Here is a 20,787-nt window from a genome sequence, read left to right as displayed (position 1 = left end):
TACTTCCTGCAAAGCAGGGGTTCTCAACCTGTGGGGCGCGACCCCCTAAGGGGTTGAGGGAGCCTTTCACAGAGGTGACCTTCAGACCATTGGAAAACACAAACACTTACATTATGATTCACAACAGTAACAAAGTTATAGTTATGAAGTAGCAAGGAAAATGATATTATGGTTGGGGGCTCACACAAGGGAGCATATTAAAGGGTCACAGCATCAGGAAGGTTGGGAGCCACTGCTGTAGGGATAGAATGCCTTTTGATATCCCATTTCCTCTGTCTTCCTATAGCAATCTCTTAGCCTCTGATACCTGGTGATGCAGACTAAACTGAGCAGTGAGGCTTCTCTTCCCCGCTGGTGTTCCTTCTGCTACTGTCCTTTGCAATTTGGCCACCGTGTTTCCTGGGTCTTCCTGTCTTCCTCTGATAGCATCTCTTGTTCTTTGATGACTTTCCTCCAGCCTGACATCTTTGCGTCACACAGCACTCTCCAGGATGGGCTCTTCCACGTTGTCCTGGGTTTTGGTGGGTGGGGCTATTGATGGGTGGTTGAGTAACGTGCCTTTTGAATGAGCAGTGGATGCTGAACTTCCAGATGAAATCTGCGTCCCTGCATCCCACCATGCTCCTATGCCTGGTATTTAAAAAGTTGTTTGGATCAACAATTTTTTTTAACCTTAAGGAGTAACTTCACTGGAAAAAAATAGATTTTTGAGACTTGCAGAGGAACAATCAGTCAGCAGACTCATAGATGTGTGTTTTCTCAAAAGGTACCTCTATGACGTCTCCCTGTCACCTTGTCTTAGTTCACCACCTGCCCACTCATCCTGGAAGTCAGACAGACTGCCCTGCAAGGTTTCAGATGCATCTTTAGAGCAGGGGTCAGACAGCCTACTGGTTCTCTGTGGCATAATCTTCTTAAGAACCATGATTCAGTGCTAACTCTCATAGACTTCGTGAGACTTGCAGACGCTGAGGGCATCTGCCACTCCTCAAGGCTCCTCTGTGACTCCCGGTCTCAGCTGCTTTGTCCTTATTTCTGTGTTTTGTGGCAATAAGGGCTCCTCGGGAACAGCTAAAGGGCACACACTGGTTAACCAGACAGTTTCACTTTAAGCTTGTACTTTCCTTTCTTTATAATAGGACTCCTCTCAGAACACAGAGCTGTCATACGGAAGACAGGCAATCTTGAAAATTCTCGGAGAGAAACAGCTTTCAGCTGCTTTTGAAGGGGGATGGACGTGACTCAGTAAGAGAATCTGAGAAACTCTTTGTCACTTCACACTTTTGGCTCTCTATCTGGCTGTCTGACTTCTGAAGCAGTTGGAGATATAAATATTAAGTTTGGTGGAAAGATGTCCTCGGTGAGAAATACTACCCCAACTTTAAAGGGAAAAAAGTTAAAGTTAATAGTTGCTAAATTTCTAAGTCTGCACTTGTGAAACTCAATGCTTTAGTCCGATAATTTGCCAAGGCATGATTTACTCAGTTCATAAACACACTTAAGTGCTCAGCAAGGAACACACATTCTTCTCCAGATTTTTGGGAGATTGAAATATCAATTCATTCAATGTATGGGATGGACAGATTACTATGATGCATATATACTATATATGCACAATGTAATATGTAATATAAGTAAATAATATACACTTGCTTGTTTCTTCAAAACATGGATGGTTTAACTATATAGCCCCTGCTGTCCTGGAACTCACTCTGTAGACCAGGTTGGCCTCAAATCTCAGGGACCCGCCTGCCTCTGCCTCCCAGGTGCTGGGATTAAAAGCATGTGCCGCTGTGCTCAAGTTATGATGTATATTTTTTAAGTGGACATTAGTGAAAGAGAGCTAGCACACACAAGACGGTAACCAGAAGCGATGTCTTCTTCCATATTGGGGGCTTCTTATATTTAAATGTGACAGCGTGATGGTTTGAGCATCTTTGGTGGAAGAGCTGACAGCTGTTTCCATTGCTGGAGCTCTTTAGAAAGCGTTATGTTCTTAAAGCCTGTGGATCCATATTGAAGATGAAATCCAGAATGAAGACCCTGCAAAGAATGCAGATATCAAGAATATGGCAGCTGGTAACTTATACTTTTAACAAAAGATCTGTCTTTGTTCAACAGAGAGTCTCAAGGAAGAGAATGAGGAATTTCCTCCCTAAAGCAAAACATATTTATTGTTGGACACAATTGTCGGAAACCATATTAGGGTTGGAAACTTCCGAAGAGTAGAGGGGGCGGGATGGATGGCTCAGTGGGTGCAACACTTGCAGTGGAAGCCTGAGACCTGAGTTAGATCATTCTTAGCATCCATGTGAAAGCCTGGGTGTGTCAGCTCCTGTCTGCAGTTCCAATGCTAGGAGGTCGAGGGGTGGTGGAGACAGGCAGATCCTTGGGGCTTGCTGGTCAATCATCCGAAACAGAGCACACATCCCTGTACAAGAAATAATTATTTCTCTTTATCTTAATCCTCAGTACTATCAGAGAATATAATGGGAAGAAAATTATTAATCAAAAAGCACTTTTTATAACTTACTGAAACAGACTTGGTCCATGCTGTGTGACTATAAAATATTTTCAGGAACTTTAGATATTAAATTTAATTTCTTTTTTGTACTTAAGTCAGGGAAGTACCCTGTGCCAGATCCATGTTTGCAGTGTCTTTGTTGTTTGTGTTACAAAGTTATGTATAAGAGAACACAAAATAAGGAAATAATGTTCTCCAATCTCAACATCAGTTACAACCAATGCTAATGTCTGAGCATATAACTGTAACTTTTTCTTTTATATTCTTATGAGTCTCTGATGATATATCCGTATATAATAATACAACAATAATACATGAGAAAAACATGATACATATTCACTAATAACGTTTTACTTATAATGATCTAAGAATTGTGGAAGAAAGGGGCTGAAGAGGGAAGCCCAGTCAGGCAAGTGCCTGAGGATCTGAGTCCATCCCCAGAGCCAATGGGAAAAGGCCAGTTGCGTTGGCTCACACTTGTAACTCCAGTACTGGGGAGATGACGATGGAGACAGGCAGATTCCTGGGGCTTCCCTGGCAAGCCCAGGCAGCCTGCTTTGTGAGTTCCAGGACAGCAACCTGAGAAACAAAATCCAAAGTTGTTCTCTGGCCTAGACACACACACACGCACACACACCACACACTTTTTAAAAATCAGAATAAAATTGCATCTAATCTTGTCAATCAAACACAATTACTGTTATATTAATACATGTTATATTAATACATTTTTCTCCTATATAATTGACCAATTTTCTTTAATAAGGCATCATTCCTATTCAATGTGCTGTTTGAATCTGCTTTTTAAATTTTAATTTAAAAATATACCCTAAAGGAGATTGCTGGGGGAAGAAGGTTTAAGATCATCCGGAACAGAGAAAGAGTTAGAAAGAGGGAAACTGGAAGCAGAGATACAGAGAACCAAAGATCTCTTTTGGTGTTCTCTGTCAGATAGGAATATGAATGTGGGCAGAGCGGGGCACAGACCTCACTCGTCATAGTCAAAAGATCAAATCCCAGAGGTCAGTAAATGCATCTCGAACCAAGGTTCTCATTCAGGCCCCGGTTTCTTCTGCAAGCTGAGCGCCTTCGAACATGCTTCTGAACATCTTTGAGTCTTTGACTCAAGAAAATTGAGTGAGCTGGGCATGGTGGACACACCTTTAATCCCAGCACTCAGGAGGCAGAGGCAGGCAGATCTCTGAGTTCAAGGCCAGCCTGGTCTACAAAGTGAGTTCCAGAACAACCAGGACTATACAGAGAAACCATGTCTCGAAAAAACAAAACAAGAAAAGAAAAAGAAAATTGAAAATTGAATAATAAGTATAGTGAGTTTGAGGTGCTTCATATATTGGTTCTTATCCTAGTGACAAATTTTGTGGGGAAGGAATTATTAACTACAATTTTCACACAAATCCATAGAAAGGCCATAGGGTTATTCTTCCCAGCCTGTGGCAGAGCCAACACCCAAACCTAGATCTCGGCTTCTTCCTTACCATGTTGGTGCTTCTCGCTCCTCACGTGTAACACAGAGCTACTGTTCCTGTTTCTTCCTGCTTCACAGTGTGTCAGGAAGATGCATGACCCATCACCTACAAAATATTTTGTAACTGTCAAACATAGTGGGCAAAAATTTGTTTACAGCATCTCAGACAAGTCCGGTTTCAAGCCACCGGCTTTAATACGTGCCTGTTCTGCTTGCCCACTCTTCACAGGTTACAGGAGTGTGAGGGCTCAGAGACAGGCATCCAGGGTGCCCTTCAGCTGACAGGGCGGTCTTTGGTACCCTGTCATTTCTCCTGTTTGCCCGTACAGCCCTCTGTGACTCCCATTGAAAGTTCATGTCAGTCTGTATGTTGATGACAGGCTTCAAACCTCAGCGAGTTCCAACACAGGCTGCCGCAACATGGACGAAATAAACCACGCTCCACACTGCGTCCAGACACTTTGAAGAAACGTAGGGTGACTTCTAAAAGATTGCCTTGGATAAAGAAAACTTCAGTTTGTACCTTTCCAGATGACCAGCCAAGAAGCCCCAGGTGCGAGTGAGTCAGTAGATGGGGACCTCTCAGCTGAGACAGCACAGGGCCCGTGTGTCCACAGGCAGCTGGGCAGTGGCTGGACTCTTGGCTGGGCTAAGCCTCAGATGTGGCCTGGCTGGGGCTGATTCAGGGAGAAACACTGCTTCCCCCACTGAGTCATGAGCCTGGCTTGGAACTTTGCAGGGTTCTGCTTAGGTAACATGCCCAGTGTTTGTGGGCTTCTGCAGCTGACAGCTGAGTCCAATGTGGCAGGACCAGTGGCCCTCCAGAGGGACAGGGAGTGGTGGTGTGTAGCAATAGAGAGGTTGAGTTACTATTTAAAAGACTCAATCAATGCAGGGAGGTTTCCGAGAAAGAATTGAAATTCATCAGATGAACTGAAAAGCAGATAGAAACCAGAGGGGGTTTACCTGTGGTAGAGAGCTCTTTCCACTGGCCATTTCACCACATAAGCCATTTCACCACATAAGCTGGGCTTACAGAAGACCTTGGTCCACAGTCGTAGCAGTAAAATTAGCCAAATAATATAATAGCTAGGTTTGTGGCAAGGATAACAGGCTAAGGAGAAACTCATTAAACCTTCACCTGATCTATCCAGGAGTGTCTCTTGTCCTTTTTTTTTTTTTTTTTTTTTGATTGATTGATTGATTTTATATACAGTGTTCTGCCTGCATGTATGCCTGCAGGCCAGAAGAGAACATCAGATCTCATTATAGATGATTATGAGCCACCATGTGGTTGTTGGGAATGGAACTCAGGACCTCTGGAAGAGCAGCCAGTGCTCTTAACCTCTGAGCCATTTCTCCAGCCCTGTCTCTTGTCTTTTAATTGAATATAGTCTTGGGTGGGGTCAAGTTTGAGGTTTCTAGAATTTATATGGTTAGAGCCCAGACCTTCCAAGTTGTGCTGCAAAGAGCCTACAGATGTGGCCTCACCCACCGCAGCCTCTTTCCCTTCATAGCTGCTGTAAAAGCTAACACTACTCCCCTGGAGAGCCAAATCTCAACCCCACCCCACCTCAGGGTCCCTGGAAGCTTGACTTTGGTCACCTATTAACTCAGCCCCACTCTCCTATCCTGAGTCTCTGTGACCTCTGTCATGTAGTGTAAGTCACACATTAACCAAGCTGCTTCCTCACAGTCCAGGATTCCCGTTACCCCCAGAAACCCTTCCGAGTAAACACCGAATTTTACCTTCCAGGACTGACGCCTCTCACTCCGGACCCCTGCCATACTGTTTACTGCTGTGTCAATACACCTGTCCTCTGAAGGAAACTTCATTCAGGACCTTTCTTTTTGATTTTCTTTCTCCTCCTCCGAAAGCCTAACATATAGACAGACAATAGATGTAGCAATTTTGAGTCATCATTCATACTAGGATAAGACTTTTCATGATGTAATAGCTTTTGAGTCACCATGCTCCTGAAGTAACGCAATAAATTCACAATTCATGGTTCGCTAAGTTGAATTTATTATCATCATCATCATCATCATTATTACTACTACTACTTGGTCTCTTTGTACTATCTGGGATGTAAAGGCATTTCCTTATGTTTTCCTAGAAGGAAAATCTGTGTCAAATGTCTGCAGGCAACTGATATGGCTGCTTTCCTACGTGTGACATGAGGTGACATGCATCCTTGCTTTGGTAGCCGATGCAGGAGTCCTGTGGATGATAACACAGGCAGCAAGGCTGAGGGAAAGTCAGGGTAGAACATTTCCAGGGGAAATCCTGATATGGCCACTTTCCCCTGTGTGGTAACAGGCTGACATGGCTTCACGCTGTGGTGGCAGTTGTGCAGCTCTTGCTATGGGTGATAAAATGCGCAGCTACGGTGTGACAAAAGAGGCCTTAGATGCCTACTTCACTAGACAAGATAGATTGCCTTGGCTGGAGAGTAAAGATAATTTAGTAGGACCCTGGGACTCTTTTGAGGATGCTAGTGGCTTTCCTTGTGGGTTATGATCTCGCTGGCTGATTTGGAGACTTAGAGTAGCATGTAAATTGGGTTTATAAGTTCTAAAGTAACCAAGAGGGCCTGAGACGAAAGAAAAACAGACATAAGGGGCTGATCTGAGAACAAATACAGCAGTGTTTGGGTTGAGCTGTGTTTCCTGCAGGGGATGAATGAACAAAAGGACCAAGGCTGTCTTTGTGAGCCCCTGGACGTTGTTAAAGCTCAGGCAACACTCACCAAAAGTTTGAATGGCAGAAAAGAGCTCTCCTTCTGCACATTGTCCTGCATCTGTAAAGAAGGGGAGTCATGTGTGATGGAGATTACCTCAGCTGCTTCCCTAAGGAGATGGCCAGTGGTGCCTACAGATGCAGCCTTTGCAAGACAACCAGAGGTCCTAAGTCGTACTGTGGAGCTGTTGGTCCCTTGCAGTTATGTGCAGTGCTCGGGCTTTGATGGTTGCTGGAGTTGAGCATACCTTAATTCATAGCAGTACCCAAAGAGCCCCAGGGCCAATAGTCAGCAATAGATCAATATGGGGCTAGAACATTGTTGACGATAAGATTGTGCTTGTCCAAAGACTAGGTGGCTATTTCCCCTGGACTTATTGTGTACATTTCTTCCCTGCAGCCGTGAGTACTGAGTGGATATGTTCTCAGAACACACCCTGCAGACTACCATAGGAGAATTCTTTTAAGGGATAGAAATTGAAAAGACAGTCACGCATGGTTGGGTGAAATGAGACCCAAGAACAGAGATTATTCACTTAGCTGAGGTCTCTTCAACAGAGGAGTTAGAAGCCCCAGCTCTGCTGCAGTACCAATGTTATTTTGACAGAACAAATGATACATGTTATGGAGTCTTCTCATGCTATAGTAGATCTTGCTTGTTTATTGCTCTAACTGGTGGCACAAATCTGGGAGAGCGGTGCCTAAAAACGAGGCCAGCTGAAGTCTCAGGCAATGGCCAACTTTAGTCAGAGCATCAGACAATTTATCTTCTGGGGGGTTGAAAAGAGTCCCCTGTGTTACAACCACAAGGGCAAGCTGCGTGTGGCAAAACATGATCTTTCATAGAGGCATATAAACAAACGGCCAGCTGTAATGAATAATCTGAAGTAAACCACTCCCATCCCATATACCTGGGAGGCGCTTGAATGCACTTTCCAAGAACCACAGGTGTTATGGAGAAAGAGATCACAAGACTCTTGTTTACTCGGACTTTTCTCCTAAGGCCTCAGAAATCTCACACAGCTTCATTTATGGACCATGTTCCTGCTAAGTAAAATAATGTTACGTTTATTAATTTGTATCCCTTTGGCTTCCAAGCTCCAGGACCAGTTTGTATTTGTTATTTGTTTGGGACAGATAGTGATTCAGAGACCCTGCTCACACTCTCAAAAGAGGTTTTATTATAGATTGGTAGCCCTTGAATATTTTATAGATTTTCTTTTTCTTTCTTTTCTTCTCTCTCTCTCCATCCATCCCCTTCCTTCCCTCCCCCGTCTCTCTTTCTCTCTTTCTCTCTCTCTTTCTTTCTTTCTTTCTTTCTTCCTTCCTTCCTTCCTTTATCGTTTTTATCTAAAAGCCAGTAGCTAGAGACTTTAAACAAAGGTGGTACGGTGACTAGGAGGGAAACAGTACAGAAAGCACTAGAATTAAAAAATAGAAAACTCAGTGCCATTGTTAGGCTACCTCATCATGAGTTGCTGGCCAGGAACCCCCTGAGCCCTTCTCCGCATACTTGCTACCTGTGCTGGTTGTACACACATGAGAACGTGGTGTCAGGGCCCTAATGGCAACAACCCAGTGTGCTGTGATTGCAGGACACAGAGAACAAAAGTCAAGTGTTCTCCTGCTAACTAGAATTTCCTAGTCTGGAAGGCTTCATGTGGGCTGCTGTCGATGGTCCTGCTTGCTCATGTACCCCCGTGTTAGCCCTGCCAGCATCCCAGGTGACAGTAACACAGCAGCACTGACACCTCTGATGGGACCCACAGCACTCCACAGCAGGGGACTGGTACCTGAGATGGCCTCTAAACTGGGTTGTCTACAGAAATAGTCTTTCTGTAGTTACAAAACTCAGGTCAGTTTGCTTTTTTTGTAAAGGTTAGTAGGAAAGGGTCCGTGGATCTTCATTTAAAGGGCTCACCTAAGCCGGGTACTTGCCTTTAGTCCCAGAATTTGGGAGGCAGAGGCAGGTGGATCTCTGAGCTCAAGGCCAGCCTATTTTACAGAGTGAGTTCTGGTCTATACAGAGGCTACGCAGAGAAAACACCTAAACAAACAAACAAACAAACAACAAAAAAGAATAAGAAAAGAAAAGCAAAGGCTCACCTGAATAGTACCCACCCAAGATGATATTCCTTTAACTAAGTGTCAACCGATTAGGGACATTAATTATGTTTAACACATAACAGTTCATAACCACAGGAGTGGCACTCCATTGTATCCACAGGCCATGTCCATATGGAGGAAATGAGATTAACACAGAGGTCTCTGTATCACAAGATGGAGATGTTGGGAACCACCTTAGAATCCTATCAGAGTCTTTATAGATATTAAGTAACTAACTATAGGGAGAAAATTGAACAACCCAAACTGTGTAAAACTTCATGAAGGAGAATCACAGTCCCACAGACTGTTAGAGGGAGGATCTCACTTCTCTGAGGATTTGTAAAAGGTTGTTAGAAGAGTCTGGGTCAGTTGAGCTGTTGTAGAAATGGGGGGCGGGGGCAAAAGGGGAGCAAAGGCAGAGTGAGCTGACAGAGTGACAGGGGCTCAGAACTACAAGGGCAACAGGGAGCTGAGCAAACTCCTCTGGCTTGCCCGAGTATCCCAAATGCTTAGTGTCTGGGAGTGAGGTTGAGCGTTTGCACCATGGAAGAATGTAGACAGTTTCCCCAAAGGTCCAGTGGCCAAAAAAAACCGAGGGGTGAATTGAGCCTGTGCAAACAGCGGGAGAAAGGAACCGTACTCATTTAAACAAGTATGCACTGGCTATGTATTAGCAAGGAGACAAGTGGTTAGACATACATTCTAAATAAGCTTTTGTTAATCTGAATAGACTTCTCTGATTCTGCATCCATAACGTGTTGTAAAAATATAACTTTGGATTTCTATCATCACAAAAAATCCATACAACTTAAAATATGAGCCTTGTTGTTTCCTTAGTCTAAAAGGAATTTTTAATAATAAAAAGAGAGTTTGTTAGGATCAAAAAGTTGTATAATTGTTGCATCATACCATGTGGTCATCTTAAAATGGGAAAGTTATATGGTCAGCGCCAGTGTGTCCTACCTCACCGAGTCCAGGGAGCCTCCCCAGCAGGGAGCCAGGTCTGGTTCGGGAGGGAAAAAGAAGTTTAAGAGTGAGTTTAAGCATAAATGGTGTTTGAATCATTTGTCTGTGGCAGTGAGAATCTGCAAATCAGAAATAAAATCTGGAGAACCTTCCTAGTGCGGAGCTGTAGGAGGTGAGAGGGGTATGAAGGTCCACGTAGGTGGGCTGAGAGCTGCTGTCATATGGAGAAAATGGATTTTAGTAGAATTTGGAATTATATCACAAACAAATGATCTGTAAAAGTTAGGAGATCCATGGTTTGGCTCAGGAGCAGTCATTGGAAAGAACAGTTGTGTCATATCCCACCAAGGGAAATGGGGAGTGTCAAGTTTATTTATATTTACCCAACTGTTGGTGATAATTATACAAAATCCCAGGAGCAAGAAAGAGCAACCTGTACCTGAGGCGTTCCAAAGTTACGGGTGTGACTAGGGATTGTGTGGAACAGTCCCTCCAGCCAGAGTGGCTGGATTGTGGAGGAGGACCAAGGACAGATGCCCGACAAACATGGTTTACCTGGAGACAGTCATGGGGGGTTTTGTTTGTTTATTTGGTTGGCTTCTTTATTTGTTTGTTTTTGTTTTGAGAGAGAGAGAGAGAGAGAGAGAGAGAGAGAGAGCGAGAGCGCACATTGGTGGAAGAAAGAACTGCCCAGGGAAATCGAAACCTCACCATCAGTCGGTGTGTGCAGAAAAGTAGCGGTAGGAATAGCAGGAGAGAGTGATATCCTGACCAGGCAGGCAAAGATAGGGTCCCAGGATTCTGGCCTGTGTGTATCAAATCCGCTCCAGGACAGCCTGTTGAGTCTTTTGGCACCAATGTTATGTTTATAATTCCATATAATGCGGTGGAGAGAGAGAGAGCAGCTCGGCAGGGCCCTGCCAAGATGTCCTCCCTGAGGAATCATACCATGCGACAATCCTAGAATAAAGATTATTTTCGAGGATACGAAGGGAAGCGTGGGGGTAACCTAGGAAGAGAAGGACAAAAAGAGAGAGAAGAGAGGAAGAACGGCTAGAAACACGTGGAAACACAGAGAGAATGAAGATGGAGAGAAAACTGGGATAGTCAGGTTCTCTTATATGCCAGGTTGGCTCGCACCGTGTGGCAGGTTATGATGTAAACTATTGCTAGGTTCCTGGGAGAAGCCTAACGGAATTATCTGTAAAGGAATAATAGTTCCTCCATTTCTGACTGAAGAATTCTAGGGAGTCTGTCTGTCTGTTGCAGGGTCTGAGTTTCTCTGAGGACAACACAAGCTCAAGACGAGGAGACAGTCTTGGGTGAATCATTTAGGTCCCCGAAGCTTGGGGTGGGTCCTCTGCTTCTAATACCACATTAGAACATTTAAGCATCGCTTGCACACAGTCTGCCTGCGTTCACTACAACACTCCTTGCCCATTCAGAGTGAATAGGGAAAAGACTGAGAAAAATGGGGTGGGGGTGGGGGCGCACTCAAGCTGGATAATGGAATGTTCTTGTCAGCACTTGGGGAAAGCTAACAGATGGGAAGCATTTTTGCCCACTCTCTAATAAACACATGCAAGGAGCTGTGAAATCCCACAGGGCCTCTGAAACACCCCTTCCTCTATCTTCCTGAGATAGATGCTAAATTTAAAAACAGAAAGTTTTCATCTGATCAAATTATAGTTTATACAGTAAGTCCTCTCCATGGTGTGTGTGTGTGTGTGTGTGTGTGTGTGTGTGTGTGTGTGTGTGTGTACATATGCTGGAAAAATGCTAGAAAGATGACTCCATCTGTTGACCAACTTTACCAGAGTTCGCAGTGGAACCCAAGCACCCTGGGGAGGGGTTAAACCCTTCCCTTGAACAAGAATTATGTTTTAAAGGCTGTAGTATCTGGTTGAATGTATTGCAGACATGAACCCCCCTTTAACAGGTAATTTGCATATTCAGAGAGGCTTTTTCTCATTGGAGGAGTGATCAAACATTCCTAGGCTTGTTCCTTTACGAACACAAGTGGCTCCAATGGTTCTCTGTCTCACGGGATTTCTTCCCCTTCTCCGGTGTGGTCCAGGTCTTTGTACTCTTCCTGCTTCATCTGCTCATGAGATGGAAGTAGTCATGATCTTAGAAACAGTTTTGGATGGGTGGACAGCAGCCTCTTTTCTTTTGGTTGTGATGTCGTGACTAATTCATAAACGCAGGGTTATGAGTCACTTCAAATTCCTTGAGTCCCTAATGACCATGTTAGGTAGGCACAGAAGCGAGACTCTGGGACCCAAGTCAAACACCAAAGGGCCCTTTGTCTGTGGCTTGTCTGCTCTGTTACTCTAAGCAAGACTTATAAGGGGCCCTGCTGGCAGTTTAGTCACCGGCTGGGCTGATGAGCTGCTGGGCTTATTTACAGAAGTTTGTTTCCTTAACTCACCTGTTCATTAAGATTCCTGGGTTCTTCCCAGAAAGGTATTGGGTCTAGACTTCTTACAGGACTCCCCTGAGAGAATCTTACCTTGAGGCGGTTAAAAAACTCCCATGCTCTCTCTTCTCAATGGGATTTGTAAAGGGAATCTGTTAGGAGGAAAAGCCTTCAGCTGGGTGATCTAGGGCTCAATGGTGAGTGCAGAAGCACTTAGCGTGCTTTAGTCACAAAGCCTCGAATAGACTTAACTTTCAGCACAATTAATTTCCAAATTGCAGAGTAAAATTCTAAAGGAATCTCCATCCAACCATTTGTTTAGCAAATTGTCTGCATCATCTACTTTGGACCAGGCATTGTTCTTAATACTAGGGACAAAGTAGTGAAAAGGCAGAGGTGGTGAAAAGGCAGCTCAGAGTGTGGGCTCTTCAAATTATAGTTCCCATACATTTGCAATAAAGAATCAATATTACATTTGGACAGCACCCTACAAAGAATGACATGGAATGACAGTTGCATACTGTTCATGGCTTGGGGCACATCAGAGAACACATGCAAAGAACTCTGGTCTCTTGGAGCTGATATTCTAGTGTGGAAACGTCACTAGAAAATATAATAGAATAAGTAATGCACTGAGTATGTATTGCCTTGTGTAGCAAAGGATAATGGTTCTAGGATGGGGAAAAAAATCTAATGAGCGAACAGCTACTTATGTGTGAGTAGCCTCATTGTTAAGGGGATATTATTTTTATTACATATTTTCCTCAATTACATTTAGAATGCTATCCCAAAAGTCCCCCATACCCTCCCCCCAACTTCTCTCCCCACCCATTCCCATTTTTTGGCCCTGGCATTCCCCTGTACTGGGGCATATAAAGTTTGCGTGTCCAATGGGCCTCTCTTTCCAGTGATGGCCGACTAGGCCATCTTTTGATACATATGCAGCTAGAGTCTAGAGCTCCGGGGTACTGGTTAGTTCATAATGTTGTTGCACCTACAGGGTTGCAGATCTCTTTAGCTCCTTGGATACTTTCTCTAGCTCCTCCATTGGGAGCCCTGTGCTCCATCCAATAGCTGACTGTGAGCATCCACTTATGTGTTTGCTAGTTAAGGGGATATTTTAAAGGATGACTTAAAGGTACAGGATTCGCATGCGGGGGCAAAAATCCATAAAGTAGTGAGGTATTTTCAAAGAAGAGCAAGTAGAGGCTGGAAGGTCATAGCAGAGGTGAGCCGGGATTGGTTAGGGATTTGTCTGCTGTTCAGAGTAAAACAGGGAGGTGCCACCAGGCTCTGAGCAAAGGATGACATGGTGCGGCATGCTCTAGGGTGACTGTGCTGTATGCAGATCATAAGGGGACATGGGTGGAGAACAAAAGCCAACCACCCTTAAATAGCAGCTAGTGTGATCTGGATAAACTCAAGATGTACCTCAGTGAGAAGCCAGAAATCCCAGACACTAGAGGAAATGCCTTCTTCATGCACACAAGAACTACGTACAAGAATAGACGTGTGTGTGTGTGTGTGTGATAAACAACAACAAAACAGCCAAGATGTCCATGAGTCAATAAATTAAAGCTTACTAACTCTAGGGCATACTCTCTAGTAGTTAAAATGAATGATTAAGGGTTGTGTTTTCGAGGTAGATAAATTCTTTTTAATTGTTTATCTTTAACAATTAAAACCAAGTTGAGAGAACAGTTGCAATATAATAAGTTCAAGGTGCTAAAATAGTACTCCACATTCTAGATAAAAACATATAAGATCAAATGAGGGAGGAGTCCTATTGCACTCATTATAGTTATGTCGTGGGTGAAGCGAGGGAAAGGGTTTGCAAAGAGAAGAAATAAAATAAATGGCAAATGTTCCCAAAATCAGTGTATTGATGCGTTATTCTCCCCCTCCTCTTCTTTCCCGTATCCCTCCCCTCCCTCCACTAAAAATACTTAAATGGTAAAGTTTCTGTTTTCATTGAATGACAATCAGAAATAGTTCATTAAAATGAGCAAAAGAAGCAGTTCTTACAAGCAATCTGTAAATTCCTAAGTCAACTTATATCTCTAGGTCAAAAATAACAGCCAAAGTAACGCCACTGCTCTTCACATAAGTTCTCTTACTGTGGTTTGCAATCAAAACTATAAATTCTCTATTTGGTGAGTCAAAATCTGATGCTGCAGAGCGTGAGGCTTGCTTTGTGATGGTGATTGACGGGACTCAGAGGTAAGGCCTGATGGTTTTCTCCGGTCCTCAGGTTTCCTCCCTCCTTCCTTGCTTTTACTTCTGGAAGTGACTCTCAAGAACCACAATTTCTTTTTTTTTTTTTAGGGAGTCATAGACCCCAGAACCGTTCTTGACATAAGCCCTTCGGAAGGTATCCTAAGTTTTCGTTCTTCCTTCTCTTTGGCAGGAAGGTTATGACTCCAGAGGACTTGGATACCCAGGAGGCCAGGAAGCATGTCAACAATGCATTTTGCTGGGTCCTCCCCAAGCCTCAGCCTCTTATCCAGCTCCATTCACCTTTCAACCTGGCTCTTCATTCTTCATCAGACCTTAACATAAAAACAGACCATCTCCCCTCAGTCTCTGTGCCTTTAATCTCTGAAGGCATCTGTGGCACATAAAACTTTGATGCAGTTAATTTGGCAGGTTCTTCTCTTATAATGTGTCTATAGTGACTATAGTCAGGCTATAGTAGGTCTATAGTGTCTATAGTGTGTCCATAGTGCATCTATGGTGTCTATAGTGTATCTATAGTATCTATAGTGTGTCTATAATGTCTATAGTGTGTCCATAGTGTGTCTATGGTGCATACAGTGTGTGCCTTATGATGGATTAGGAAAGATCACCACATCTTAACTGCCTTCATATCTGTGGTTTTGCTGTCCTTGCATCTTTCTGGCTGCCTCTTTTTGTATCACTTTGTTACCATTTAACAGCCTTTGTAACATTGGTGGTGCAGACCAGCTGCTTGCATGAGAAAGGATCCTCATGGGTGCTGTTTGACTAGGGCAGAAAATTCCTACAACCAGGTTCATGAACAAGGTGTTCACTACGGGCGTGTGGGGAGCATTGGCAGTGGCTGGTCTCACTCCTGCACACAGGGGCTGTCTTCCTCTCCGGCTTGCAAAAACGGGTTGTTTGGCTTGGGAAGCTTATTATTTCATGGAGCTGAAAGGCTATTAGCCAGAGAGCAACCCAAGTAAAGAATATTTCAGCAAGTGACAAGAGTGTTTCATACAGTGTATAGATGATAATTTCTCTTCTCTGCCCCCCTCTCTCTCCCGTCTTTGTGTGAGAGGCTTCTTTTAAAACAAGTGTTTTCAGACTGGAGCGTGTTACAGCGAGGAGCCCGGAAGAGATGGATTTAGTGCACTGAAGTTCTGTTTTCAATTATTGGGAATCCACCAAACCACAGGCTTGGGTTTTGGATAGCCAATTTCAACGTTTGCCTTTCCAATGTAAATGTATAAAACATAAGCTGTTTAGCAGTACCAAGGTCTTTCTCAGAGACATGACTCTCATCTCTCCAGCAGAGTACCTGCTGCGTAGGCTTATCACAAAAGCAGGTTTATAGTGCCCTCATTAATATGTCTGCACACTGACTAGACACTGGGATGCGCAATTCATTTTTTTCTAAGCTATGATCCATCATACATATTCAATTTAATATATTTCATTATGTTAATTTAAACAAGAAAATGGATTTTTTTTCTTTACAAGTTCCAGCACATTTTCCAAAGACAGGGAAAACCTGTTACTGTTACAATGCTTTATTCAATTGCTAGATAAGAATTTCCATTTTAATACAAGCAAGTGTCTGACTTAAGATCCCATGATGCAGGGGAATGAGAGTGGTTCAGACAATGGAATGCAGAAAGAACACAAGATGAGGGAGCTTAAAGGAAGGAAGAATGTTCTCGGATGGCAGAGCACTGGGCGTCGGGTAGGCTGTGCCCTGACCATGCCAGAAAGCCTTTCGTTTCAGATTGGCTTCTGCTAAGCTCCATAATCTTTAGTTCTGGTGTAAAGAATGAGTAGTTGGAGTCACAGGTCACCTAAGTCACCTAATATGTTCTAGTGTGTCAGTTTTCTTATCAGTAATAGAGATGATAATAATACTTGCCTGCTGACTTGAGTGTTACTTAGAAGCTAATGATCCTAAGGAAAGGGTCTGTAGAAGATAGTATAAGACTTACATCCTCAGTCACATTTCTAGTATTAATAGCGGAATCGTGGCTTAGACTTAATTGATTTCAGTTAGCATGCACTATATGATCCCAAGTTTCTGTGTTCAATTATGGAAGCCAGTAACTACTGACATTACAGTAGATTGAAATTCAAAAATACCCTTTAAAAAATCCTGCTGCTCTGTAATGTTCACTGTATAATGTTGGTAGCTATATGTGTTTAATGGTTACCTGTCAGATAGTAGGACCACTAGAGCCTTTCCCCTACTGAGGATGGTGCTTGTTTAAAGTTTAAAGGCATTGCCCTTCAATTTGCTTGATTATTATACTATATAAAAACACCTTTCCTTAAAAATATTGTATTGTATTTAAATGGTGTGTGTGTGTGGTGTGTGTGTGTGTGTGTGTGTGTGTGTGTGTTTGTGCACTCGCACATGCGCACCAGAAAGGAGTGTTGGATCTCTTAAAGCTGGAGTTACAAAGGCTTCCGAGCTGCTCCATGCAAGTGCCAAGATCTGAACTTGGTCTTCTGATAGATCAGAAAGTGCTCTTAACTGCTGAGTGATCTCTTCATCCCCTTCCACTTTCTTGCTTTCTTCCTTCCTTCCTTCCTTCCTTCCTTCCTTCCTTCCTTCCTTCCTTCCTCCCTCCCTCCCTCTTTCTTTTCTTTTCTTTTCTTTTCTTTTCTTTTCTTTTCTTTTCTTTTCTTTTCTTTCTTTTCTTTTTTTTGTTTTTTTTGAGACAGGGTTTCTCTGTATAGCCCTGGCTGTACTGGAACTCACTTTGTAGACCAGGCTGGCCTCGAACTCAGAAATCCACCTGCCTCTGCCTCCTGAGTGCTGGGATTAAAGGCATGCGCCACCATGCCCAGCTCCACTGCACTTTCTAACTAGCAGCTTACCTTTATGTGTTAAAGGTGAACAAAATTCCACTTTCACTAAATTTGAAATTAGCTGTGATCTTTACAAGAGTAATCAAGGGCTTATATAATTATTATTTAAAAAACACTGCAAGCAACTTTTTGGTAGTTCCTTGCAACAAAGTCTGAAGCCATAAAATGTTTTATTCACCATAAAAATTGTTCTTTAGCTTTGTTGCATGGAAACTCATCTTATTTTGATTTACTGTGACTTGGAACTTAAGCCTTAGAATAAAGTTAATGAACTGCTTCTGGTTATGTCATCCTCCTGGGTTCCCAAATGCAGCCCGTGCGCTAGGCACAGAGGATGTTCAGCTCTGCTTTACCTCAATGCAATGTCTATAGTTTCCGAGTAACTCACCCAGCACAACAGATCTCTCAAGTCAGGTAGCTGGCATTTCTCACCCACTGCCAAGGCAGTTTGCCTGACTCTTCCAACAAAGACTCCTCATAATGCAGGGCCAACAGTGGCAATTTCAGGAGAACCTACATGGGTCAAGCTTAGCTCACCAGGCTGATAGGCAGAGACACTTTCAGTTGTGGCATGTGGTTCTAGTTACTTTACGGTCAACTTAACATAAGCAAGAATCACTTGGAAAGATGGTCTTAGTGAGGAATTGCCTAGATCAGGTTGGCCTGTGAGCATGCCTGTAAGGAAGCTGTCTTGTTCTTACTTTTCTCGTTCTTGTTCTTTTTTTATTTCTTGTTATTCTTGTTCTTGTTTTTCTTCTTGTTGTTGTTGGTCTTGGTTGTCTTGGTCTTCTTGGTCTTGTTGCTCTCCTCTTCCTCCTCCTCCTCCTCTTCTTATTCTTCTTCCTCCTCCTTGTCCTCCTCCTCTTCCTTCTTCCTCTTCTTCCTCTTTCTTCTTCCTCTTCTTTCTTGCTGTCCTCCCTCTACTTTGTTTGAGACAGGGTTTCTCTGTATAGTCCTGGCTTTGCTGGAACTCATTCTGTAGACCAGGCTCTCAAACTCAGAGTTACACCTGCCTCTGCATTCCAATTGCTGGGATTAAAGGCTTGTGCTACCATACTGAGCTGGATTGATTGACTGATTGATGATTGATTGCATTAGTTGAAGTGTGACAACTCCTTCCAAATGTGGGCATCATTATGTCACAGGTTGGAATTTGAACTGTATGAGTTTAAAAAAAAAAATCAATTGAGCTGAGTAACTAAATACACGTTGATCTCTACCCCTGTTCTCAGATGTGATGTCACTGTCTTTACACAGCACAATAATGTACTGTAACCTGAAATTAAAAGCCAACCCAATTTTTCTTCCTTAAGTTGCTTAGTCAGTGTCTTGCGTTACAACAAAAGAAACTAGAGAACATTCTGTTTGATGATCTGTGATGATCATAGATTGTAAATGTGTGAGGCTCAAATCATTTGTGAGCATCATTTTGGGTTCCAGATGAGTATCTTTGGAACATATACTTTCAACATATACAACATATACTTTCAAATTTCACATGTACTTTTTTGAAAAGAGCGTTTCATTATTTATCCCTGACTGGTCTGGCACTTGCTATGTAGACCATGCTAGCTTTGAATTCATAGAGATAGACCTGCCTCTGCCTCCTGAGTGCTGGAATTAAAGACATGTACTACCAGGCAAGGCCCAATGTACATATTTTGAAAAAAAATTAAATAACCACTTATTTAAATAAACATTTTCTTACCTTTGTGCTTTGACTCTAACAGCAAGTTATCATATAATAGGAAAAAAGTCAGTAGGCTCCTTGGTATGTTTGTTAATTTGTTAATTGGCATAGCAAAGGATCCGCATTATTTGACTGTGTGTCAAGGAAAAGCACTTTCGTATTCCTGAGATGGAGTGGAAAGAGATCTTGTTGTTGAGTCCGAAAAGACTGCCAGGATGTTGAGGAATTGATCAGGCTCCTCAGGAGATATTTGAAGACTAGAGGATATGGCAAAGAGCACAGATAAAGGAACATTATAGAACATTGTACCTGAGCAGGAAGTGGGTGGGGGAAACAATGTGAGGATGTCAATCCTGGTGACAGTCAACAGGAAGATACTCTCAGCTGTCATTTGTTAGAGAGGATACACATATATAAACAAGCTACAGGAACCTGAGACTCTGAGGTGATCATTTCCTGACTGTAAAGAGCAAACAGAATGGGGAAAATCGTGGACTCTGACAAATTTAGAGGCCAAAGAAGGGAACTGAAGAGGTCATTTCTGAAAACTGGATGATACTGCTGACTTGGTAATGAAGGGGAAAGGTTGACTCTTGTCTCTGCCCCCCCTTCTCCCTTCCCCTTCCCTCCCCTCTACTCTTTTCCTAACTCCCCCCCCCTCTACATTCTTATCCTCTGTTTTTATCTCCCTTTCTCCATTCACCCCTTCTTTTAGCATTTCCAGCTCCAAGAAGCCCTTCATCTAAGAAACACAATGACATCAAAGTCATCGGAAAGGACGACTGTTCCACAGTGGCATTTGCTTCACAGAATGACAACTTTTTATTGTTTTCAACTCAGATCCTTAGGCCTGTTCCATAAGAAAAAAAATGTGATGAGACATAAAGATTCATTCTTTAAAAAGAAAAAAAATCTATGCATCAACAAAGGGCTAAAATGGTATTTTAAATTTATGCAGATATTAAGAATTGTTTTTGTTTTCAGATTGACCAGATTTAAAGAAAGAGGGAAAAGTTAACCCAAACAAATCATTCCATTCCTGGTTTTCCTCTTCCTAATAATGTGGTCCTAGAGAAAAATTAAAACACAAAATGAAAACACACACACACACACACAAACAAAAACAAAAACAACCCCGTCCCTTAAAACAAAAACAGAATCCTGGAAAGGACTACATTGACCTCAGTCCCTGACATTCTCAAGCCCACTGTCTCCTTACATCCTGTGCTCTTAAGTCACAGTTATTGGCCAACACCAGGCACCACCTATGTGGCTGCTCTATTTTTCTTCTACTGAAGGAATGTTTTACTACAGGTGAGTTTCTCTTTGTGAGCCAGAAAATTGTGATGAAGGTAAAGTTGAGGCTACCATATTCAGAATGGGGTGTAAACCTAAACACCCAGTGAAATGTTCTATCCACAAATGTTAATCTAAGTATTCACACCACCATTCTGGGTACTTTCAATTACTATTTACAAACTATTCCAAGTATTCAGACTGGAAAGAAAAGAATAACCCTACCTCCACCCCCCACCCCCCACCCCAAACAAAACCAAAAAGCCTCATAGTGAGTGAAAGATCAGCAAGTGTAACCATACCTTGCCTGGCAGGAGAGCTTGTAGAGATGCTTATTTTAATAAACAACAACTACAAGCCTCCTGAAATTTCCTTAGACTATGAGCACCAAAACATCTTCCCCAGACTATCTTAGAACAAAGCATGGCAGATCAGGATGAAACACCCCTCAAGACTCTTAACCACTGCATTTCTCTCTGGT

The 20,787-nt window shown here is 42.9% G+C and overlaps 1 long non-coding RNA gene across 2 annotated transcripts; it reads right to left on the bottom strand.

The window, feature by feature from the left end:
• Positions 1 to 1,530: 1,530 nt before the first annotated feature.
• Gm8883 (predicted gene 8883) lies at positions 1,531 to 4,623 on the bottom strand. Of its 2 annotated transcripts, none has more exons than NR_027658.1 (3): positions 4,214 to 4,623; positions 4,021 to 4,116; positions 1,531 to 2,043 (listed from the first exon to the last, which is right to left on the bottom strand). It is a non-coding gene; the product is annotated as a predicted gene 8883 (long non-coding RNA). The 2 variants fall into 2 exon arrangements; NR_027659.1 differs by having other exon boundaries at positions 4,534 to 4,623.
• Between the last annotated feature and the right edge of the window lie 16,164 nt (positions 4,624 to 20,787).

Source organism: Mus musculus, chromosome 1, assembly GCF_000001635.26.
Source record: "Mus musculus strain C57BL/6J chromosome 1, GRCm38.p6 C57BL/6J".
Taxonomy (NCBI): Eukaryota; Metazoa; Chordata; class Mammalia; order Rodentia; family Muridae; genus Mus; species Mus musculus.
The sequence above is the reverse complement of the archived record's forward strand: the minus strand, read 5'-3'. Positions and strand labels throughout refer to the sequence as shown.